Source organism: Bos grunniens, chromosome 5 (assembly GCF_055505025.1).
Source record: "Bos grunniens cultivar Pamir isolate PY7600 chromosome 5, Bosgru_T2T1.0, whole genome shotgun sequence".
Classification (NCBI taxonomy): domain Eukaryota; kingdom Metazoa; phylum Chordata; class Mammalia; order Artiodactyla; family Bovidae; genus Bos; species Bos grunniens.
Window position 1 is genome coordinate 9,007,350 of NC_141169.1, and position 25,615 is coordinate 9,032,964.

At 40.2% G+C, this 25,615-nt stretch overlaps 1 long non-coding RNA gene across 1 annotated transcript in view; it reads left to right on the forward strand.

Annotated features, from left to right (window-relative positions):
• The window catches only part of LOC147371302 (uncharacterized), a 38,728-nt gene extending 13,455 nt beyond the window's left edge, over positions 1-25,273 (forward strand). Inside the window, exons 2-3 of the long non-coding RNA XR_015163436.1 lie at positions 18,615-18,759; positions 24,985-25,273. This is a non-coding gene — a long non-coding RNA (uncharacterized LOC147371302). The remainder of the gene's footprint in view (positions 1-18,614; positions 18,760-24,984) is intronic.
• The last annotated feature ends 342 nt before the right edge of the window (positions 25,274-25,615 follow it).

Sequence of the window (25,615 nt, forward strand, 5' to 3'; positions counted from 1 at the left end):
CTATGAGCATGAAATGTAGGGCAAAAGTATAAAAAACAAAAAGTAATAAAATGTAAGGCATTAATATAACTAAAAGAAATAATTAAAGGAAAAATTGAAATAATTTTTTAAAGTTCCTAGCTATTCTAATGCATGTTTCTATTGTTAGGAAAGGGGAGAAAGTTGTTTGTGATCTTCATATTTAAGGATGTTTCCTGACCCACTCTCAGTGAGATATAGATGTTACATTGTAAAATTATCCCCTGCCAAAAACTGAACAAACCTCACATTCTTAACCAAAATACCTTGTAATCTGCTGCCAAATAGTGACAGAGACAGACAGAAACACCTGCAAAGCAATTTCTCCATGCATAAGTCAAGTTTTTGTTTAAGGATCAAGCCTGTTGATTGCATTCTATTTCATAATACACTCAATTGACTACCATTGAGATATATTCACTATGCAAATAAAACTGGGGGAAAAGAGGAATTTTCAGGATAGCTAGAAAAAGTACTTGGGAGCAAGGATTAGGAATAGAATTTCACTGAACAGAGTAAATAAAGAGTTGGAATACTCAGAGGTTTTCCAGTGCTATGTGATATTTTTCTTCCTAACTAGTTCTCTGCAATATTCTTATTTGCATAGGTAAATAGTGGACCATATTTAAATGTAAAATGTTACTAAATTAAGTCATATTTTTAAGCCTTGATAATACAGTATTAATGTTGTGGAGGAGAAACTCCACTCCATTTTTCCAATGTGCTTTTGCTGCTAAGTCACTTCAGTCGGGTCTGACTTGTGCGACCCCATAGATGGCAGCCCACCAGGCTCCCCTGTCCCTGGGATTCTCCAGGCAAGAACACTGGAGTGGGTTGCCATTTCCTTCTCCAATGCACGAAAGTGAAAAGTGAAAGTCAAGTCGCTCAGTCATGTCCGACTCTTAGCGACCCCATGGACTGCAGCCTACCAGGCTCCTCCGTCCATGGGGTTTTCCAGGCAAGAGGACTGGAGTGGGGTGCCATTGCCTTCTCTGCCAATGTGCTTTTAGGAAAGCTGAAATATATGGCACCATTAGGAATTATGGCAATATACTTCATGCAGGTTGAACAAAATGTATTTGAACCTAAGGAAAAAGATATACTGGGAACCTGTATCACATTAGCTAAGATGAAATGCTCCAATTTTTACCTCCATACACATCTAAAATTGGGGGTAAACTTTAGGCCTCCGTTAAATAACCTAATTGGTTAACACAATTACAGACATAGCTCATGTTCTGTTGCTCATGCCAGACTCTTAAGGGAGTAATAAAATTAGTTTAAGACAGAGGGATAAAAGGCGTTCTGAAGGTTAATGAAGCCAAGGGTAGCAAAAAAGGAAGATGTCAGTTCTGGCACACCAGCTGTGTATTTCAAGTACATGAGCAGCTGCCTCCTGTCTGTCAGCCTAGGACTATTAAATTTGTCAAAGCAACAGCACCTAATGGAGCTTTAGTTTTTTTTCTCCAATAGAAGGACCATTTCTTTGAAAAATTTTGTTTTTTTTAAAGAATTTTTTTTTAATTTAATTTTATTTATTTTAATTAGAGGCTAATTACTTTACAGTATTGTATTGGTTTTGCCATACATCAGCATGAATCCGCCACGGGTGTACACGTGTTCCCAATCCTGAGAATTCTTAAGTTCATGGAAAACTCATACTTTTAAAGACCTAGTTTCCTTTATACATCCTACACTTAGACCTTCTGTTTATTGCTATCATCAAGTCTGATTATAAAATCCTGAACAAATCTGAGTATAGATGTTTGGGAAAAACCCATTTACAGTGCCAACTATAAGGGACTACTCAAGTATAGAAGATGCAAAAGCCCAGCATGAACAGACTGTGAGATCCCTGAGGGCTGAGAAAGACAGCATAGCCAGGAGAATCACAAAGTCAACGAGTAAACCAGATACAGCCACAGAGGAAGAGCTGGGAATTGGGAACCAGGTACCTGAGCTCCCTTTACCAAACAGAAACAAGTCCCATTGACACTGGCCCATGATCCTGTTCCCTTCAACACTGGTACTAATATGCTAGGATAGATTGGCTGTCTTTGCAATTATTACCCTCTATTACTGACTAGCTGATAAAAATTGCAATATAGATTCTATATTGTTGGATATAAATTGCAACTTCCCTGGTGGCTCAGTCAGTAAAAAGTGCCTGAAGTGCAGGAGACCTGAGTTCAATCCCTGGGTTGGGAAGGTCCCCTGGAGAAGGAAATAGCGACCCACTCCAATATTCTTGCCTGGGAAATCCCATGGACAGAGGAACCTGGTGGGCTACAATCCATGGGGTCACACGTGTCGGTCATGACTGAGAAATAAACCCAAACCTATTGTTTAAAGTAAGCAGTATCTTTGTAATAGAGAAATTCTGAGATACTAGAGGCTTAGGCTAATGGCAACAGTGGAATTAGCTATCTGTCCAGCAAAAATGTTGATTCTCTTTTGTTGGAGTAGAGTTTTTTCTGGAAAGCAACAGTCCAGCTGAGAGCTTGATTTTTATAGCTACACAGAATGGAGGAAAGAGGCATCTGACTGACTGCAGACCAATGCTGGTTGAAGTGTCTTCTCCCACTTCTGGACGCATCCCCTAGGTAGGGGGCCACCTCCCATAAGCACTTTTTCTCTCTTCCCTTCTCAGCAACTTGTTAAGATCCAGGGAAAATGGAAACCATGTATAGAAGATGGCAAACTTTTTTCAGCTGAATTTCTGGGTAGCCACCTGCAACATTCAAGATTTGCTGACTTTGCAAACTGACCAGTGCTTGATCTCTTTCAATCTAATGCTTGCTAAAGTGTCTCTCCTATTTTCATCCTTTCTCCTAAGAGCTATGGCAAGCTTTCCAAATCATTATGTGTGACAGTTTAATATAACATTTTGTCCCTGGCACAGGGAGCAACAGCTTTCCCACTATACAACTACCATGCCAGGGCCACTTTAGTTTGTGGTTTTTGTCTTTTAAATGATAATACATCATTTCTTTTTGGGGGATGCTAGTTCTAAAAGGTCTTGTACATCTTCATAGAATCGTTCAGCTTCTTCAGCATTACTGGTTGGGGCATAGACTTGGATTACTGTGATATTGAATGGTTTGCCTTGGAAATGAACAGAAATCATTCTGTTGTTTTTGAGATTGCATCCAAGTACTGCATATCAGACTCTTTTTGTTTTTTTTTTTTTTTACTATGAGGGCTGCTCCATTTCTTCTAAGGGCTTCTTGCCCACAATAGTAGATACAATGGTCATCTGCGTTAAATTCACCCATTTCAGTCCATTTTAGTTCACTGAGTTCTAAAATGTCAATGTTCACTCTTGCCATCTCCTGTTTGACCACTTCCATTTGCCTTGACTCATGGACCTCACATTCCAGGTTCCTATGCAATATTGCTCTTTACAGCATCAGACTTTACTTCCATCACCAGACACATCCACAGCTGGCATTGTTTTCACTTTGGCTTTGCCTCTTCATTCTTTCTGGAGTTATTTCTCCACTCTTTTCCAGTAGCATATTGGGTACCTACTGACCAGGGGAGTTTATCTTTCAGTGTCATATCTTTTTGCCTTTTCATACTGTTCATGTGGTTCTCAAGGCAAGAATACTGAAGTGGTTTGCCATTCCATTCTCCAGTGGGCCACATTTTGTCAGAACTCTCCACCATGACCTGTCCATCTTGGGTGGCCCTACATGGCATGGCTCATTGTTTCACTGAATTAGACAAGGCTGTAGTCCACATGATCAGTTTGATTAGTTTTCTGTGATTGTGGTTTTCATTGGCTTATGGAAGCTCCCTGATGGGAGAGACTGACTGTGGGGGAAACTTTATTTTTTGGGTCTCCAAAATCACTGCAGATGGTGATTGTAGCCATGAAATTAAGACACTTGCTTCTTGGGAGAAAACTATGACAAACCTAGACAGCATATAAAAAGCAGAGACATTACTTTGCCAACAAAGGTCTGTCTAGTCAAAGCTATGGTTTTTCCAGTAGTCATGTATGGATGTGAGAGTTGGACTGTAAACAAAGCTGAGCGCTGAAGAATTGATGATTTTGAACTGTGGTGTTGGAGAAGACTCTTGAGAGTCCCTTGGACTGCAAGGAGATCAACCAGTCCATCCTAATGGAAATCAGTCCTGAATATTCATTGGAAGTACTGATGCTGAAGCTGAAACTCAATACTTCAGCCTTGATGCAAAGAAGTGACTCCTTAGAAAAGACCCTGATGCTGGGAAAGATTGAAGGCAGGAGGAGAAGGGGACCACAGAGGATGAGATGGATGGATGGCATCACTGATGAGTTCACCATGACTTTGAGCCAGCTCTGGTAGTTGGTGTAGGGCAGGGAAGCCTGATGTCCTGCAGTCCATGGGGGTGCAAAGAGTCAGACACAGCTGAGTGGCTGAACTGAACACCATTTCTAATACCAGTTTCTTTATAGGTATAAATAAACCTTAAAAGTGTGACAGATAAATCCTGCAGTTTAGGGTTATCACAGTGTCTCACTCAAATACATGGCAACTGGAATCAGAGAAAGAAAGAGTTCTACTTGACACAGTCATTCAGGGACCCAGGCTGACAAAGGTTTTGCTATATCCTTGTGGGGTTTCCAGTCGACCTTGTGAATCAACATTCAAGCCCAGACATGGCAAGTGGTAAGAGAGTGCACATGGACCATTTTTAAGGTCTTTATTGAATTTGTTACAATATTGCTTCTGTTATGTTCTGGGTTTTTTGGCCATGGGGGATGTGGGGTCTTACCTTCCCCACCAGAGTTGGAGCCCTCACCCGCTTCATTTGAAGGCAAAGTCTTAATGACTGGGCCACCAGGGAAGTCACTAGTAACCACTTGCTGAACGTCTACAGCCCGGTCTCTTATAAAGGTCTATTTTAATCCTACATTTATCTTTTAACGTAGCTAATGTTAGCCCTACTTTATCAACAAATGGACAAACCCTATAACTCAAGGTGTTTTGCAATTTGGCCAAGCTTCTGTGTGATATGATCACACTCACATTTTCAATTCAGGTTTTCTTAAGCCAGAATGTGATATTTTGACACAATAACCCATATATACCTCTAGCAATAATTTGGAAGCTCTGATCAATAGCATGGTCAGAACTGAAAATAGAAACAGTAAATATAATTCTTAGAAATGGCAAGAGTGTTTTATTTTTCATGTAATGCATATATGCCTAAAATATTTGATTAAAATGGCATAAAAATTCAGTAGTTTTCCTACATATTATTAGAAAAAATGCTTTCTAGTATTTTACTGATTAGAATTTAAATATAAGTGTTTTGGAAGGCAGTTCTTTTTACCTATTTTTACAGAGTTCTTCTAAGCCAAAAAAATAAGTATAGAAAGGAATTAAGTACATGTGTTCCAGTGTTATTTATACAAATGAAAGATTGGAGGCAACATAAAAATATTTAGTAATGCCAAGTGGATAGACATCCTCTTAATGTAATCTCATGCAACTCTAAAAATTGATGTTCATATTCATTTAAAATACTGTAATATATAAAATGCTTATGACAGTTTTTAAAAGTATACTAAATTCTTCATACAGTATGAATATAACACTTTATAGCTCATTAATCAAAAACAAAGCATAACATAGAGAAAACCAGAATGCACAACAGACATTAATTGTGGCTGTTTTTATGTGAAGGGAGATTCATTGCTTTTGTCTTTATATCTTTAATTGGGTATATTTTTCCTCTCAAACTTCTTGCATGGATGAATTTTATAGTAGAAAATATCTGACCTTTTATTTCAATGAGTGTGGCAGGGGATTATATTTGTAAAAGTAAGAGTGATTAATGTAATTATCATCTGCAATCAGCACTCTGGGTATAACACCTTCTATGACCTACTCAGCAGATGAATAATCATAAATGCCTGATACAATAAGTAGCTCCTTAAGCCCTATGCAGCTTTAAACATTTCACTTTAAACTAGTTCTGTTACTTTCTTCTAATGTTGAAAATTAAGGTTCTGAATGCTTAAAATATTATAGTTCTACATCATCAGTAAAATCATTATTATCATTGTCATTATTGTAAGGTGGATATTTAACATAAGTACTCAAAAGATCTATGTATGTTGTTTCAGACTAGCCTCCTAACAAATCCTATGACTTCTGATATACATTTAAGTTTAAACTACTGTATATTATTTTGCTTAGCAGGCTCATCTAAGTCTTCTTTGGCCAGTTTATTCTAAAAGGAAGGCAAAATTGCATGTTTTTATAGCAAAATACACCTAATTGAAGGAATCAGTTCAGTTCAGTCGCTCAGTCGTGTCCAACTCCTTGGGATCCCAAGGACGGCAGCCCAACAGGCCTCCCTGTCAATCGCCAATTCCTGGAGTTTGCTCAAACTCATGTCCATTGAGTCAGTGATGCCATCCAGCCCTCTCATCCTCTGATGTCCCCTTCTCCTCCCACCTTCAATCTTTCTCAGCATCAGGGTCTTTTCAAGTGAGTCAGCTCTTCACATCAGGTGGCCAAAGTATTGAAGTTTCAGCTTCAGCATCAGCCCTTCCAGAGAACACCCAGGACTCATCTTTAGAATGGACTGGTTGGATCTCCTTGAAGTGCAAGGCACTCTCAAGAATCTCCTCCAACACCACAGTTCAAAAGCATCAATTCTTCAGCACTCAGCTATTTCACAGTCCAACTCTCACATCCATACCTGGCCACTGGAAAAACCATAACTTTGACTAGACGGACCTTTGTTGGCAAAGTAATGTCTCTGCTTTTCAATATGGTATCTAGTTTGGTCATAACTTTCCTTCCAAGGAGTAAGTGTCTTTTAATTTCATGGCCATAGTTACCATCTGCAGTGATTTTGAAGCCCCCAAAAAGGAAGTCTTTCACTGTTTCCATTGTTTCCCCATCTCTTTGCCATGAAGTGATGGGACCAGATACATGATCTTACTTTTCTGAATGTTGAGTTTTAAGCCAACTTTTTCCTTCTGCACTCTCACTTTCATCAAGAGGCTCTTTAGTTCTTCTTCGCTTTCTGCCACAAGGGTGGTGTCATCTGTATATCTGAGGTTCTTGATTTTTCTCCTGGCAATCTTGATTTCAGCTTGTGCTTCATCCAGCCAAGCATTTCTCAGGATGTACTCTGCATATAAGTTAAGTAAGCAGGGTGACAATATACAGCCTTGATGTACTCCTTTCCTGATTTGGAACCTGTCTGTTGTTCCATGTCTAGTTCTAAATGTTGCTTCCTGACCTGCATACAGATTTCTCAAGAGGCAGGTCAGGTGGTCTGGTATTCCTATCACTTTAAGGATTTTCCAGAGTTTGTTGTGATCCACACAGTCAAAGGCTTTAGTGCAGTCAATAAAGCAGAAGTAGATATTTTTCTGGAACTCTCTTGCTTTTTTGATGATCCAACAGATGTTGGCAATTTGATCTCTGGTTCCTCTGCCTTTTCTAAACCCAGGTTGAGTATCTGGAAGTTCATGGATCACAGTACTGTTTAAACCTGGCTTGGAGAATTTTGAGCATTAGTTTACTAGCCTGTGAGATGAGTACAATTGTGTGGTAGTTTGAGCATTCTTTTGCATTGCCTTTCTTTGGAAGTGGAATTAAAACTGACCTTTTCCAGCCCTTGGCCACTGCTGAATTTTCCAAATTTGCTGGCATATTGAGTGCAACACTTTCATAGCATCATCTTTCAGAATTTGAAATAGCTCAACTGGAATTCCATCACCTCCACTAGCTTTGTTCACAGTGATGCTTCTAGGGCCCCCTTGACTTCACATTCCAGGATGTCTGGATCTAGGTGAATGATCACATCATTGTGATTATCTGGGTCTTGAAGATATTTTTTATATAGTTCTATGTATTTTTGCCACCTCTTCTTTCTGCTTCTGTTAGGGCCATACCATTTCTGTTCTTCATTGTGCCCATCTTTGCATGAAATGTTCCCTTGGTATCTCTAATTTTCTTGAAGAGATCTCTAGTCTTTCCTATTCTAATGTCTTCCTCTATTTCTTTGCATTGATCACTGAGAAAGGCTTTCTTATCTCTCCTTGCTATTCTTTGGAACTCTGCATTCAAATGGGTATATCTTTCCTTTTCTCCTTTGTCTTTCCCTTCTCTTCTATTCTCAGCTATTTGTGAGGCCTCCTCAGACAGCCATTTTGCCTTTTTGCATTTCTTTTCTTTGGGGATGGTCTTGATCCCTGCCTCCTGTACAATGTCACAAACCTCCGTCCATAGTTCTTCAGGTACTCAGTCAGATCTAATCCCTTGAATCTATTTGTCACTTCCACTGTATAGTCATAAGGGCTTTGGTTTAGGTCATACCTGAATGGTCTAGTGGTTTCCTTACTTTCTTCAATTTATGTCTGAATTTGGCAATAAGGAGTTCATGATCTGTGCTGCAGTCAGCTCCCAGTCTTGTTTTTGCTGACTGTAGAGAGCTTCTCTCTCTCTCACTGCAAGTAATATAATCAATCTGATTTCAGTATTGACCATCTGGTGATGTCCATGTGTAGAGTCTTCTCTTGAAGTCTGCAACATGATTACTCATTTTAAGTATCCTTATCCCGTGAAGCACTATGCATTTATATCTTATTTTGATATTTTATAGCTGTTAACTACCCCCTCCATACTGGAGAAAGCCTTGGTAAGAAGAATTTCAAAGTGCTATAGAATTATGATCATTTTCTCCCAATATTTTCCATTTCTACCATCTCTTTAAATAATTATAGATCAAGTTCCTAATTAACACCTTGTTTTAGCCAAACTTTTTAAATGCTGATATCATCATTAAAAGAATGTCAGATCCTCTTTAGCAAAGGAATTATATTGTTATTTGGTGTATTAAAAATTGAACCATGAGCCTCCCTATTTCCAATGTACAATGGTTCAATTCACTCCTCTTAAAAATTCGTATTTATCTGTGTTTTTTTCTCAAACCAAAAACATCTCACGTGCCACCTTCTTTTGGAAGTCTTCCCTGACCTTGCACGCTGGGTGAGCTGCCCCTCCTCAGGGTTCTAGTGACCTCCACGCTTCTGCCAATAGTGGGGAAGTTCCACCACTTTAAATAAATGGTAAATTAACATATGACTAAAATTCAGGCAACTCGACACAGAGTCTACCTAAACCATTATTAACTTAGCTGAAAGTCACACATGAAGGAAAATGAACATCACACTGACTCATGAAAAATCTCAGCATCTACGATCATATCTATCTATATGATCCTCTTAAAAGTATTACTGTGACTAAGACTACATAGTCAATTTTTTGTGACTGTCTTTATTGAAAAAGCGATCAATCTGGAAGCCTCTAAGCTTAAAAATCTGGTACCCAATAGCACACTCCCATTATTTCCTCATCAAGCTTGTCCAACATGACTAATCACCTCTATGCCCAACCTGTATTGTCCTAACCTCAGGCCATCTGAATTATACTTGTAAAACAGACAAACTTTAGAGCTGTGAAACAGGAGACAACTGCCACATCTGGAATGAGGGTGGTTTAAGCCTGAAAGGCTAACTTGATTGGTCCTTTTGTTCTTTGCTGACTTGAATCGTCTTGAGGTCTCGTCTTCTTTCCCTTTTCAGAAGAGGAGATGGAGAGGAATAGGGGGAAGGGCCCTCAAATTAGGTTAAATGTTGGCTTCAGGTCCTTGAAAGACAGACACTCCACAAGAGCAATGGCCAGTGAGAAGAGGTTGGATAAGTATCATCGAACTAGATCCTTGGGTTCCTTGAAAAAGGTTAACAATGTAATGACTACAGTCAAAGGATATATTCTCTTGGCTTGTTTACCAAAATTATCAATGAACGAACCCTGGAAATATACCATGAGGGCACAAAAAGGGGTGCAGTTCTTTAACATGAAGTAGATTGGAGAAGACAGGAGCCACTGAGTCATCCAGACATTCTGAGGAGCCTTTCAATGCACCCAAACGCTTCTTTCTCTGGCAGCCAGCCAGAGCACTGCCTTTTCCGTCAGAATCTCTAACCCACTTAGCACTCTGTTTCTGGGCCTGGCCTTTTGTTTGTTTGCCTTAAGTCTGGACTTGATTTAGTTAGACAACCAGCCCCAGCCAGATTCTTGTCATTCAGTATCACTTCCTGACTCTTTTTATTTTATTAATGTCATTAATCTGTTCCTGACACCCTGGAGTTTGTCAATTATCATCTTCTGCATACGTAAACAGTGAAAGTCTCAAGATAAATTTAAATAAACCCCTTCAAGTTGGATTTCACAATATTTAAATGTATTAAAAGCTCACATGACAAGCTTGCAATTTCAAAGAAATGTATGGAGAATTATTTTCTAAGGTAAAGAAGCTTGAAATAAAACTGGGAGGCTTGAGTATTTGACTAGGATTGCACTGAAAGTTAGAGTCAGATCTGGGTCCCAGCTCTCACAAAAGCTTATTGTGTCATTTCAGGCAAATTAAATCCTCTAACCTTTCAACTTGAATTTCTTGTCTTTCCAACTGGAATGTTGAACCGAATCATCTCCATGTTCTCATCAGCTTTAAAATTTTACTAAGTTAGGTTATACCACCACCAGCATTATGAGCACCCTGCCTCTACATAACTTAAAAACACAAATGACCTGTAACTACGGAAGATTCCAGTTCTACCTGTGAACAAAACCTCGCCCCACACATGCCATCCACACAAAGGTTGTAGGTTCTTGCTCTGAACAGAGACAAACATGAAATGAGACACTGGTTAATTTTCCAATCTGCTTTACAAACATTAATTCTGCACTCTTAAAGGTTGAATAATTATTCCTTTTTTTTTTTTTTGTAACAGAGTTGTTACAAAGATTCAATAAGACAATGCCTATTTTGGTGGTGGTATATCTGGAGACAGAAGAGAATGAGTTTGATTTTCAATATCTAAATGGAATTACAATAGCCTGAAGGTCATTGGTTATTCTGCTCCAAAACCATGTGAGACATTGAATTAGATGTGAAGTTACTATTCATCAAATAATCTGTATATCTTCATCTGCACCACAACCACCATTACCCACCATCCCTAGCAAGGCTATAAATTGATATGTAGCAGATCTCATGCTCATAATTGAATTCACAATAGTACATTGTAGGGCTTCATGCTTGATGGTAGTCACGGGAGTTTGGTAATACCCAAGAAGGAATGGGTTAAGAAGAGAAATTCTGGAGGCCAGTTAAAAGGCTATTATTATAGTAATATAATAGAAATGCTTATGACTTAGAAAATATTATTAGCAGCGAGGCTAGAATGAGGTGGATGCACTTGAGAGACATTTATAAGGTAGAATCATCAATAGTAAGTGATTAAGTGGATGTGAGTGGAAGAGAGAGAGAACAGTCTGCCAGGTTTTTAGCTTGAATTGGGTAGAAAATAGTGTCATTTACAGAGTGAGTAGAGTTTTTGTACATATTAAATCTGAGATGACTGTGAGCTATCCAAATGTCCAACAGATGGCTGGGTATGAGAATCTTGAAATCGGAAGCAATGTGAGAGCTCTAGAAATACAGCTCTCAGATTATAAGTGAAGTCATGGAAGCGCATGTCATTCCATAGATGAAAAGGGATAGAATTAGAAGAGAATCTAGAAGAGGCTCTTGATATTTTCAAGCATTTAATAGTAGAGTTCAATAGGAAGAACTGATAGTGAGAACAAGGGGACAGGGACACTGGAATAAAATCTGGAGAAGTGGTATCATGAAAGCAAGGGCAGAAAGTATTACTAATAAAAAGGAGTCATCAGCTGTATTAAGTGCAGCTGAGTTTTGAAACCAGAACTTTGGAGACATCCATTTGACTGAGTAACATGGAGCCCATCGGTGAACTCGGTAAGAGCAGTTCCAGGGGACTAGAAAGCTGAACTGAAGCCTACTAAGAAGTAAACAAGAGATGAAGATGCTGAGATATTGAGCATAAGCAACTTTTTGGTCATTGCTAAGTTTGACTGTATAATGGAAAAAAAGTTAGAGCAGTGAGGAGAAAAGACCATGGTGTGATAAATGAGGCAAGGTTTTTGTCTATTTGGTTTTTAATATAGATAAAATATAATCATGTTAAAATGCTAATTGGAAGGAGCTGATAGAAAGGTCAGATTTGAAAAAGAGTAAGTAGTAAATGAAACAACAAGTATTTGAGAGGAAAACAGATGGGATTATAAGCACAGGTAGAGAAGTTTTTTTTCCGTTATAACAAGAAAGAAAGAAAAAGATAAAAAAGGCTGGGTTGGTAACTGCAAATAATAATGGTACCCCATCAGCGGCATCAGCTGAGCATGAGAAGGAGAATTCAAAGAGTTGGGGAGAATAGAGAAGTACAGAGTAAGAATGTTACAAAAGAAGAAGAAAATTCAAAGGCATTCCATGAAGTAAAAGGAAAAACAGAAAAAGTAGGAGTGGAAACAAGGGAGAGGAATCATTAAAGATGATGGACACGGTCCAGGGGTCAAAGTCACTGCATCTCTCTGCATTTCCCCGTGTGTCCTCATTAACAGCTCATTCATCCCGGTATGAGTTTCTCCAATTTCCCACCACCCCTTCTCTTCTAACTTCTCCAGTTAGCTCCGAAAGATACTTTACTCTTTCTTTTCAGCTTAGATGGTTTCTCCTCTCTTTGTTCCATTTATAAGCTTAAGTTTTACTATAGTTACAGTTTGTAAACTGTAGTGTCAGGCTAGTAAAAAAATATACCTGCTTCAGGGAATGGGGCAATCATAATTTGAAGTGAAATAGGAATAATAATTCATGGCTGGCCACAATTCCAAGAAAATTATAGACTCAATTCTCCCATCCAGCTCATTAACCTCTTTAACTTGATTGTATTGATAATTTAGGCTCCAATGAGTCAAAATTTAAAAACATTTCCAATGCTTGGATCATTTTCTTATGTGTTTGGAAATTAACTCTCTTCTCAGATTTATGGTTCATAAATACTTTCATTCTGTACATATTCACATTCTCAGGTTCACTGTAACAATATTCACAATACTCAAGATCTAACAACCTAAATGTTCATTGCTAGAATGAATAAAGGAAGTATGGTATATACATATGGTGGAATACTACCCAGCCTTGAAAAAGAGTGAAATTTTGCAATATGCAACAACATGGGTGAATGTTGAGGACATTATGCTAAGAAAAATAAGCCAGTCACACTAACACAAATACTGTATGTCCACTTAAATGAGGTATATAAAATAGTCCAATTAATAGAACAAAAGACAAGAATGGTGATTGCCCGAAACTAGGGGTAGGGAGAAATGAAGAGTTAACAATTAAAGGGAATATAGTTTTAGTTAAGCAAAGTGAATAAGCTCTAGGGATCTGCTATACAATACTGTATCTGTAATCAATAATAACACATCATACACTTAAGACTTTGTTGAGGTTAGATCTCATGTTAAATATTCTTATCATGAATAAATTCTAATAATAAAATACAACTTTAAATATTTATACTATCTTCATATTAATAGTATCATATGTAATTTGACAATACGGAAAAACAAAAAGAAAAAATAAAAATCATAATGCCATCTCTCTGTGCTTGTGCTCAGTCACGTCTGACTCTTTGCAACCTCATGGTCTGTGAGGACACAGGCTCCTGTGTCCATGGGGATTCTCCAAGCAAGAATACTGTTGTGGATTGCCATGTCTTCCTCCAGGGGATCTTCCAACCCAGGAATCAGACCTCATTGTGGGCAGATTCTTCACCATCTGTGCCAGCAGGAAAGCTGAAATCACTCTGAGATAATCCCAAATAACTTGATAATTAACCTAGGAGTTCTTTTGGGCACATACATCCCTGATAATTTAAATATCACAATCAGCAATATGGTTTTATTTTTTCTTAAAAATAATACGATACTGTAGCTATATTTCAGAGAAGGTAAGGGCACCCCACTCTAGTACTCTTGCCTGGAAAATCCCATAGATGGAGGAGCCTGGTAGGTTGTAGTCCATGGGTTTGCTAAGAGTCGGACACGACTGAGCGACTTCCCTTTCACTTTTCACTTTCATGCATTGGAGAAGGAAATGGCAACCCACTTCAGTATTCTTGCCTGGAGAATCCCAGGGACGGGGGAGCCTGGTGGGCTGCCGTCTATGGGGTCCCACAGAGTCAGACACGACTGAAGCGACTTAGCAGCAGCAGCATAGCTATATTTGGCATAAAATAAATCATTGTAAGTATGTTACAATGCTTTAGGTACTGTTTAGGTACTGTTTTAGGTACTTTTGTTGCAAAGGTTATCAAGACACAAACACCAATTATGTCTAAATTGACACGCTATGAGTAAACATAATAAAAAGAGGCATAAATAAAATAATTCAAAACACATGATTAATTAAAAAAAGTATCACTTAGCAGAGAAGTACCCTGCTAAGATTTTCATGAGAATTAACAGTCCCATGAGAGAAGCCTAACGATTTCCTTAATTTTGTAGATAAGAAAATTGAGAGGCAGGCTTCAAATAAAATCACACTGTTAATATGTGATGTGGCCAGCATTTATACCCTGGTGGTATAATAGCAGAGCCCATGTTCTTTTAGTTACCAGGTGATGCTTTTCTTTTCACCAGCAGGACTTTATTTAGCAGAAGCTATGTACAAAAGACTTGAGAAGGGCATGCCAACCCACTCCAGTATTCTTCCCTGGAGAAGCCCCATGGACAGAGGAGCCTGGCAGGCAGCAGCCCATGGGGTCAAAAGAGTCAGACAGACCTGAGCGACTAAGCACAGCATACATAAAGGCGGGACAGTAAAAGTACATGATCTGCTCCAGGAGGAGCCAAATACTTCCTCTAGTTGTAGTAGATAGTCAGAGTTAGTTCAGTTCAGTCATACATCGTGTCCAACACTATGCGAGCCCATGGACTGCAGCTCGCCAGGCCTCCCTGTCCATCACCAATTCCTGGAGTTTGCTCAAATTCATGTCCATTGAGTTAGTGATGCTATACAACTATCTCATCCTGTGTCATCCCCTTCTCCTATCACCTTCAATCTTTCCCAGCATCAGGGTCTTTTCAAATGAGTCACTTCTTTGCATCAGGTGGCCAAAGTATTGGAGTTTCAGCTTCAGCATCAGTCCTTCTAATGAATATTCAGGAATGGTTTCCTTTAGGATGGACTGGTTGGATCTCCTTGAAGTCCAAGGGACTCTCAAGAGTATCCTCCAAAACTACAGTTCAAAAGCATCAGTTCTTCAAGGATCAGCCTTCTTTATAGTCCAGCTCCCACATCCATACATGACTACTAGAAAAACCGTAACTTTGACTAGACGTACCTTTGTTGGCAAAGTAATGTCTCTGCTTTTTAATATGCTGTCTAGGTTGGTCATAACTCTTTTCCCAGGGAGCAAGTGTCTTTAATTTCATGGCCACAGTTACCAACTGCAGTGATTTTGGAGCCCCAAAAAATAGTCTGTCACTGTTTCCATTGTTTCCCCATCTATTTGCCATGAAATGATGGGATCAGATGCCATGATCTTAGTTTTTGAATGTTGAATTTTAAGGCACCCATTTCCCTCTCCTCTTTCACTTTCATCAAGAGGCTCTTCAGTTCTTCGCTTTCTGTCGTAAGGGTGGTGTCATCATCTGCATATCTGAGATTGTTGATATTTCTCCCGGCAATCTTGATTCCAGCTTGTGCTTTCATCCAGCCAAGCATTTCTCATGATGTACTCTGCATATAAGTTAAATAAGCAGGGTGACAATATACAGCCTTAACGTACTCCTTTCCCAATTTGGAACCAGTCTGCTATTCCAAGTCCAGTTTTAACTGTTGCTTCACGACCTGCATACAGCTTTCTCAGGAGGCAGATCAGGTTGTCTGATATTCCCATCTCTTGAAGAATTTTTCTGAGTTTGTTGTGATCCACACGGTCAAAGGCTTTAAGGTAGTCAATAAAGCAGAAGTAGATGATTTTCTGGAACTCTCTTGCTTTTTCGATGATCCAGCGAATGTTGGCAATTTGATCTCTGGTTCCTCTGCCATTTCTAAATCCAGCTTGAATATATGGAAGTTCATGGATCACATACTTTTGAAGCCTGGCTTGGGGAATTCTGAGCATTATGTTGCTAGCATGTGAGATGAGTGCAATTGTGTGGTCGTCTGAGCATTCTTTGGCATTGCCTTTCTTTGGAATTGGAATGGAAACTGACAATTTCCAGTCCTGTGGCCAGGGTTGAGTTTTCCAAATTTGCTGGCATATTGAGTGCAGCACTTTCATAGCATCATCTTTTAGGATTTGAAATAGCTCAACTGCAATTCCATCACCTCTACTAGCTTTGTTCGTAGTGATGCTTCCTAAGGCCCACTTGACTTAGCATTCCAGGAAGTATGGCTCTAGGTCAGTGATCATACCATCATGATTATCTGGATCATGAAGAACTTTTTAAATATATTTCTTCTGTGTATTGTTGCCACCTCTTCTTAGTATCTTCTGCTTCTGTTAGGTCCATACCATTTCTGTTCTTCATTGTGCCCGTCTTTGCATGAAATGTTCCCTTGGTATCTTTAATTTTTTTTTAATTTTATTTTATTTTTAAACTTTACATAATTGTATTAGTTTTGCCAAATATCAAAATGAATCCATCACAGGTATACATGTGCTCCCCATCCTGAACCCTCCTTCCTCCTCCCTCCCCATACCATCCCTCTGGGTCGTCCCAGTGCACTAGCCCCAAGCATCCAGTATCGTGCATCGAACCTGGACTGGCATCTCGTTTCATACATGATATTTTACATGTTTCAATGCCATTCTCCCAAATCTTCCCCCCCCTCCCTCTCCCACAGAGTCCATAAGACTGTTCCATACATCAGTGTCTCTTTTGCTGTCTCGTACACAGGGTTATTGTTATCATCTTTCTAAATTCCATATATATCTTTAATTTTCTTGAAGAGATCTCTAGTCTTTCCCATTCTATTGTTTTCCTCTATTTCTTTGCACTGATCACTGAGGAAGGCTTTATCTCTCCTTGCTACTCTTTGGAACTCTGCATTCAAATGGGTATATCTTTCCTTTTCTCCTTTGCTTTATGCTTCTCTTCTTTTCACAGCTATTTGTAAGGCCTCCTCAGGCAATAATTTTGCCTTTTTACATTTCTTTTCCTTGGGGATGGTCTTGATCCCTGCCTCCTGTACAATGTCATGAACCTCCATCCATAGCTGTTCAGGCACTCTGTCTATCAGATCTAATCCCTTGAATCTATTTGTCACTTCCACTGTATAGTCATAAGGGATTTGGTTTAGGTCATACCTGAATGGTCTAGTGGTTTTCCCTACTTTCTTCAATGTAAGTCTGAATTTGGCAATAAGGAGTTCATGATCTGAGCCACAGTCAGCTCCTAGTCTTGTTTTTGCTGACTGTATAGAGCTTCTCCATCTTTGGCTGCAAAGAATATAATCCAGCTGATTTCAGTATTGACCATCTGGTGATGTCCATGTGTAGAGTCTTCTCTTGTGTTGCTGGAAGAAGGTGTTTGCTATGGCCAGTGTGTTCTTTTGACAAAACTCTATTAGCCTTTACCCTGCTTCATTCTGTGCCAAGGCCAAATTTGCCTGTTACTCCAGGTGTTTCTTGACTTCCTACTTTTGCATTCCAGTCCCCCATATGAAATGGACATCTTTTGGGGGTGTTAGTTCTAGAAGGTCTTGTAGGTCTTCATAGTACCATTCAACTTCAGGTTCTTCAGCCTTACTGGTCAGGGCATAGACTTGGATTACCGTGATATTGACTGGTTTGCCTTGGAAACGAACAGAGATCATTCTGTCGTTTTTGAGATTGCATCCAAGTACTGCAATTTGGACTCTTTTGTTGACTATGATGGATACTCCATTTCTTCTAAGGGATTCTTGCCCACAGTAGTAGATATAATGATCATCTGAGTTAAATTCACCCATTCCAGTCCATTTCAGTTTGCTGATTCCTAAGATGTCAATCTTCACTCTTCCCATCTCCTGTTTGACCACTTCCAATCTGCCTTGATTCATGGACTTAACATTCCAGGTTCCTATGCAATATTGCTCTTTACAGCATTGATTTTACTTCCATCACCAGTTACATCCACAATTGGGTTTTGTTTCTGCTTTGGTTCCATCTCTTCATTCTTTCTGGAGTTATTTCTCCACTGATCTCCCATAGCATATTGGGCACCTACTGAACTGGGGCGTTCGTCTTTCAGTGTCCTATCTTTTTGCCTTTTCATACTGTTTTTGGGGTTCTCAAGGCAAGAATACTAAAGTGATTTGCCATTCCCTTCTCCAGTGGACCATGTTTTGTCAGAACTCTCCACCATGACCTGTCCATCTTGGGTGGCCCCACAGGGCATGGCTCATAGTTTCTATGAGTTAGACAAGGTTGTGGTCAATGTGATCACATTGCTTACTTTTTTGTGATTCTGGTTTTCTTTCTGTCTGCCCTCTGATGGACAAGGATAAGAGGCTTATGGAAGCTTCCTGCTGAGAGAGATTGACTGAGGGAGAAACTGAGTCTTGTTCTGATGGGCGGGGCCATGCTCAGTAAATCTTTAATCTAATTTTATGTTGATGGGCGGGCCTGTGTTCCCTCCCATTTATTTGACCAGAGGCCAAACTACAGTGGAGGTAAAGAAGATAATGGTGATCTCCTTCAGAAGGTCCCATGCCAGCACTGCTGCACTCAGTGCCTCCAGCCCTGCAGCAGGCCACCGCCAACCCACAACTCTTCTGGAGACTCCTGGTCACTCATGGGCAAGTCTGGGTCCATCTCTTGTGGGGTCACTGCTCCTTTCTCCTGGGTCCTGGTGCACACAAGGTTCTGTTTGTGCCTTCCAACAGTCTGTTTCCCCAGTCCTGTGTAAGTTCTGGCAGCTCTATGGTGGGGTTAATGGTGACCTCCTCTAAGAGGGCTTGTGCCATACCCAGATCTATTGCACCCAGAGCCCCTGTCCCTGAAGCAGTCCACTGCTGACGTGTACCTCCACAGGAGACACTCAGACACAGTTCTGGGGGTCTCTGTGGGGTTTCTGTGTCCTGTTGTGCACAAGGTATGTTTGAGCCATCTGAGCATCTCTGGCAGCTATGGGGCTTGACTCTAAATGCAATTTCACCCCTCCTACCATCTTCCTGGGGCTTCTCCTTTGCCCTTGGACATGGAGTATCTCCTCAAAGTCGCTCCAGTGTCATGCTTCCACTGCTCCAGGAAGAGCCAAATGCTTTCTCTAGTAATAGTTGATGGTCAGAGTAAGGTGATGGAAGGGGTGAGACTAGGAAAGTTGGTAGCAGATAGATTATAAAAAGCATTAAATAGCATGCTAAGGAATTTGGACTTTATCCTATAAGCAATATGGGAGCCACTGGAGGATTTTAAGCAGAGAAAGACATGTTTCTGTTTGGACTTCCAATTCATAATGGTGGTATTGCTAGTCTTAAAGTTAGAAATCACTTTTTAATTGTTTTCTTTGTATCGTTATATTTTAACTTTGTTAATCTGAGTTACTGACAAGAACATTAACAGTAATAATAGCTTAGCTAGAGCAAGAAAATCAGAACATAGCTCCGTAGGGAAGTTGGGAAAATGTTAGGATAGATACTACACATCTTTGTCCAGATATAAATGGCTTCAGAGCTTTTGCCACCAATGGAAGGGCCATCTTCTGCCTGTTTCTTGTGTTGCCCATGCAGCCTTGGTCTTACTGTAGAAGTTGAAGAAGGTGCAGGCCAATGAGCCATTAGCTTTAAAGATTAAATGGATACAGCCAATTAAGTAAAGGTGTGTGCCTTTACTTTTGGCGAAAATAGCTCTGATGAGGAAGTATTTTCTGGTTACTTTGCCATAGTCAGTTTTACTGCTTAATGAAATGCATTCTTTAACTTCATCCTCACTCCTTGAAGAATAACAATGATTTTACTAGAAAACACAATAAAATTTTGAATCACAGATATAATTTAAGATGTCATTTCCCAAACCTGAAAATTTTTCTCGCCCACTTGGAAATCTGTCTTTTGGTTTTTTATGATATTAGATATATAGAAGAAATGTTTTGAAGATTTAACAGTCTTATTTTAAATCAACATTTGCAGTTTCTACCTAGCAAAACATAACAAACAAAAGAAAAAAAAAAAAAAAAACTTCCTAGAGCTATTAATTGTTAAAAGGATTTGGGTGAATTTTTTTATCTTGATTCTTTTTTTCTTTTCCTCTTTCCAAGTAGGAGTGGCAGAGAAAACCAAAATGACAAAAAGATGTTAAAAAAGGCATAAAGGATACAGCTGAATCATTTTCAGAACACTGATAACAGGATTTGTTCATGCTCTATTTTGGCAGATACACATTTGAAGGCACAGATCATGTTTTCTTATTTGGCAAATTGGACCATTTCCTTTCTTAGTTAACTATGAACAACCAGTCAGACTTTATGGGCTTCCTTTGATTTTGCAGCTGAAGTCTATAGATCTATGGACACTGTTATTTTGCTTCCTAGAGACCAAAGGTAATTGGTCATGGTTTGCCAAAAATCCAATCTCAAAAGCAGAATATTAAATCAAGGTGAATATGTATGCTCCCACACTTAGGAAACTTAAGTAGTAAAGAAAATAAAAAGGGACAGAAGTTTTGCTCTTTTGGATAGATTAACAGCTAAAATGGAAACTTGAATTTTGGGGCTGAGTTTTGCCACTCCCTTCTTTTTTTTTTCCACAATCACAACTTGGCTTTACTTTGGTCCATCCATTCAGAGACACTGTCTGCTAGGATCTTGTCACAGGCGCATAAAGACCAGATAAAGCAAAATAAGAAGAGCAACCTAACTTACGCATTCTCTAAGAAGTGTTCACTCTCCTGATACCAACCATAAAAGACACAGGGCCAATACATCTCAACATCTGGATCTAATTCCTCACCATGGTGCTTACACATACATACAGTCTAACCTAGTATCTTGTAGTTAAAGCAGAGGGAAAACCCTTTGTCTTGGCTGATCACCAGGTATTGTAGCTGAGTGTTATAGACACCAGATAGGTCTAACACTACAGACATGGAGCAGTGTAATAGCGTAGAATCTGATCCAAAGTAAAACCACCAATCCAATGGGGGACAGCTTCCCCTGGGTCTGAAAGCTTCTCTGTGTTGTCCTGATGGTTCTGTCACACAAGAGGGAGATCAGTCGTTCAGTCATGTCCAACTCTTTGTGACCCCATGAATCGCAGCACGCCAGGCCTCCCTGTCCATCACCAACTCCCAGAGTTCACTCAGACTCATGTCCATCGACTCAGTGATGCCATCCAGCCATCTCATCCTCTGTCGTCCCCTTCTCCTCTTGCTCCCAATCCCTCCCAGCATCAGAGTCTTTTCCAATGAGTCAGCTCTTCGCGTGAAGTGGCCAAAGTACTGGAGTTTCAGCTTTAGCATCATTTCTTCCAAAGAAATCCCAGGGCTGATCTCCTTTAGAATGGACTGGTTGGATCTCCTTGCAGTCCAAGGGACTCTCAAGAGTCTTCTCCAACACCACAGTTCAAAGCATCAGTTCTTCGGTGCTCAGCCTTCTTCACAGTCCAACTCTCACATCCATACATGACCACAGGAAAAACCATAGGCTTGACTAGACGGACCTTTGTTGGCAAAGTAATGTCTCTGCTTTTCAACATGCTATCTAGGTTGGTCATAACTTTCCTTTCAAGGAGTAAGCATCTTTTAATTTCATGACTGCAGTCACCATCTGCAGTGATTTTGGAGCCCGAAAAAATAAAGTCTGACACTGTTTCCACTATTTCCCCATCTATTTCCCATTAAGTGATGGGACCGGATGCCGTGATCTTCGTTTTCTGAATGTTGAGCTTTAAGCCAACTTTTTCACTCTCCACTTTCGTACCTACAAATGTTGACCATCACTTAAACTCTAAAAGCAATTTTTGTATTATTTTGTTTTGATACAGAAGGGGAAACTCAGCTATAAAGAAATATCAAAAAGTTGTTTTTGTTTTTTTTGTGTGTGGCCGTCAGTCTCCAGGAGTTTGCCGTCGCTTGCCTCCCCCGGCTTGTGCTGATATCTGCAGGGTGTTCTCAGAAGTATGAAGTAGGGTGCTTCCGTCCCTTGCCCTCCTCCCTGGTCAGGCTCCGCCAGCCCCCGTCCCCCACTTCCCTGAGCCAAAGAGCCGCCCCTCAAATGCGCCATTCCTTTTTGCTCCCGTGGATGGTATCTGTGAAGTTGGGGTCATTGTTCATGATGGCGGCATCGGCGCTCTTGGCAGACTCCGCGCCCTTCACCTGGTTGGTGTGCTAGGTGCCCTTGTGACGGAACATGTAGCGAATGAGGAAGACCAAGGTGCAGAGAATGGTGAAGATCACCACGCAATGACCCCTCCGATGATGGCCAGGTTTCTGTTGACTCCATTTCTTATGGCCTGGCCTTGTCCTGGGTTATACGGAAAATTAGCACTGGCTGAATCCAGGTGGTCCCAGTGCCAGGGATTGGTGGCGGACGACATGGGTGACAGGGTGAGCGGGGAGGCCCTGCAGTTGGATTCCACCAGCTCGCCCTGGATGCGCACGTGAGCTGAGGCACTGGTCTGCCTCAAGGCCGCCTTGAGAGGAGCAATTTGGTTGAACTGGACTCTGGAGAGGCAGCCGGTGAATGCCAGGGTGTTGTAATTGTGGATCGCTTGGTCGATCTTCCCTGTTTCAGTTAAGCAAAAGCAAGTGTCTTCTTGACCATGGCCCGGTCTAGAATCTACCAAGCAGAATGAGGGTTGAAGGAGTCTTCGCCACTCCCTTCTTATCTGTTTATGAGCAACTGTTTGAGCAGGAAAAGCCCTAGGCAAACATCTCACCTTCATCTCTTCATTTTTGACCCTTCTACACATCACTGGTTAGCTCCAATGCCAGCTGCCTCTTTTTTTTTTTTTAATCTAATTCACACCAAGTTAAAAGTGAGTTGATATTGATGGATGAAGTTTGGAACAAGCAAAACTTATCCCAAAGGAAAAAAGCTCTGATGATGAACTTCAGGCAGAGCAACATCTGGATACTGTTCTGAGGCAGATGAGTCCAGGCAGTTCTCCCAGGTCTCCCTGAATGCTCATTACACAGCGTGACTTTGCTCTTTTGAGTACAGTCACATTCTAGACTGCCTAGATCAGAATCCCAGATTTGCTGCCTACATACACTCAGTAGCAGCTGTGGAAGCGTACTTGGGCACAACCCTTCCGGTTTTAGTGTCCTCCTCTCCATGGCTGAAAAAGTAATAAAACCTATCTTGTAGCACTGTTGGAGGATTAAAGGAGTTCATAACATGTAAAGTGATTAAAACTATTTTGGCCACTGCTCAAGTACTCAGTAATTGTGAGCTGTGTCTAAAGGAAAGACAAAGATGATTGGCATTAATTTTGGTATCCCCTCCCAAGGCTCATTATTATTATGAAGAAAGAATACATGATAATGTTTTGACTTGCAATTTGCAGGTTCCAATATTTGCAATTCCCTCTGCCAGACTTCCTGTTTTTACTGAGCTCCTGTTCTTTAAAAAATACATAAATAATGGTGGTAGAGGTAATAGAGATGCTGTGTCTTAATGTAGTAGAAAAAGGCTTGGACTTAGACTTATTTCAAATCCTTACTGTCACTTAAAACCTAGGTAGTTTATTCAATTTCTCTAAGTTAGTTCTTTGTAAAATGGAGGTAGCAGTTTCCCAGTTGATTGGGTCATGGTGGCATGTTGAAGATAACTTATCCATATAACCAAATGGGATATTAAAGAAAGAACCTTGTGGATTTAGGTTCAACCATGGTAAGAATTCTATATCTCTATTTCTCCTTTCTACTAGATAACATTTCCTACCAAGTGGTCCGTTAAGTATGATCTGGGCTGAATGGATCTGCTTTCGTAATGTCCCTTGTGAAGGCTAATCAGCCAATGTGCAGCACAGGGTGACTTTCTCTGCAGATTTCTCCTTTGAGTTTTGTAGCAATATTCCTGATCTTCCTCCTACTTTATTTGGTTGCTCTTTCTAGGACGTTTATTATGGGCTTATCTCTTTCTTAATCATTTAAAAGTCCAAGTTATTCAGTATTGTTTCTTTGTCCCACTGCTATTCATTCTGTATCCCCCTCAGATGACCTGAGCAGCTTCAACTGCCATTTACAAGCAGGTAAACAGACCAATTCCAGGTCAGCTTTCTCTGCTATACTTTGAACCAACCAGTGACTTGGTATAAACCTCCATGGGATATCCCACAGTCATTTGAAACTCAATAGTCCAGCACTGAACTGAATGCCTATCCCAGGTAGATAATGTTTTCCTTTTTTTATATTCTGTCATTGGAAAGGATCAATCATTCAAGCCAGAAGCCTATGAAACATCCTAGAAAATTGTTTTGTCTGTAACTTCTGTTATCACCTCTTACATATTTTTCTTCCTTAGTAACATTTTTCACAGCACCAGTTCAATCCCCTGATTTAATTTAGTCCCTTGTGACATCTTGACTGAGTATCATAACCTTAAAGTGGTCTATTTTCAATATTGCCGGGAGCCAGGGTGAGGAACTCCGCCCGTGGCAAAGGTCATGAGGAAGGAGGCTCGGAATACACAAAGGCCTGATTGAGCCTCAGGAGTACCCCTGGAAATTCTCAAGCATCTACCCCCAAAACCAGAGTCTGCCTACTTTACTGCTTTGTGCTCTCACCTACACCTCTGACTTTACGGGGGGCTGTCCTGGGCATGACAAGAGTGTTTTAGTTCACAACCGTGAGAGGCGTGAGATGTTCTAAACTGTCTAAATACAGATTCCTTTGAGCAGTTAAAAGATTGATTAGAAATTGTATTGGTGAAGGGTTTTTCACTTGTTGAGCCAATGTTTGCTGCTACTGTATCCCTTACCTGCTGTGTCCCTGGCAGTGTATTGATTAATATAATTGGTGTAAATAGTAGCTTTAATGTTTGTAACCTTGGACCCTTGAGTTAATTCTTTTTCTTGTTACAGCCCACCACACCTTTGCCCTGTAGGAATGCAACTTTAATGCTTTTGGAGGGTGGCGCCTGATTAATCACCTTTAGAGAAAAAGAAGTTTTCTGAAGAAAGGGTCTTAAAATGTTAACAGGCCTCTGGGCCAGAAGATGATGCAAATCACCTAAACTTTTGCATATGATAAGTTTGCAGGAAGAAAGCCTGGCTTACTGCATGACTCTACCCCTTCCCCCATTATCCTCTATGCATAACTTAAGGTATAAAAACTGCTTTGGAAAATAAAGTGTGGGCCTTGTTCACCGAAGCTTGGTCTCCCCATGTCGTTCTTTCTCTCACCTTCTGGCTGAATTATTCAGCCTCTTTTCTCCACTGAATTTCCTCACTGAGCTATCCTTATTTAACCACTCTATATCCTTAATTAACGTTTAATTAAGCAATTGTTTCCTGATCCTCGCCGTCGCCGTCCCCGCTTCGAATTCCCTGGATCCACCGGGGCTGGACCCTGGCACAACATCTCATCCTTAAGTCTTTTCTCACATTGTGACCATAGTGAGGTCTCTTAAGGCAAGACCGAACTTGTCTTTCTCCTGCTTAAAATTTGTAATGGCATCTCCCCACTACCCTCACACAATTGTAATGGCCATGA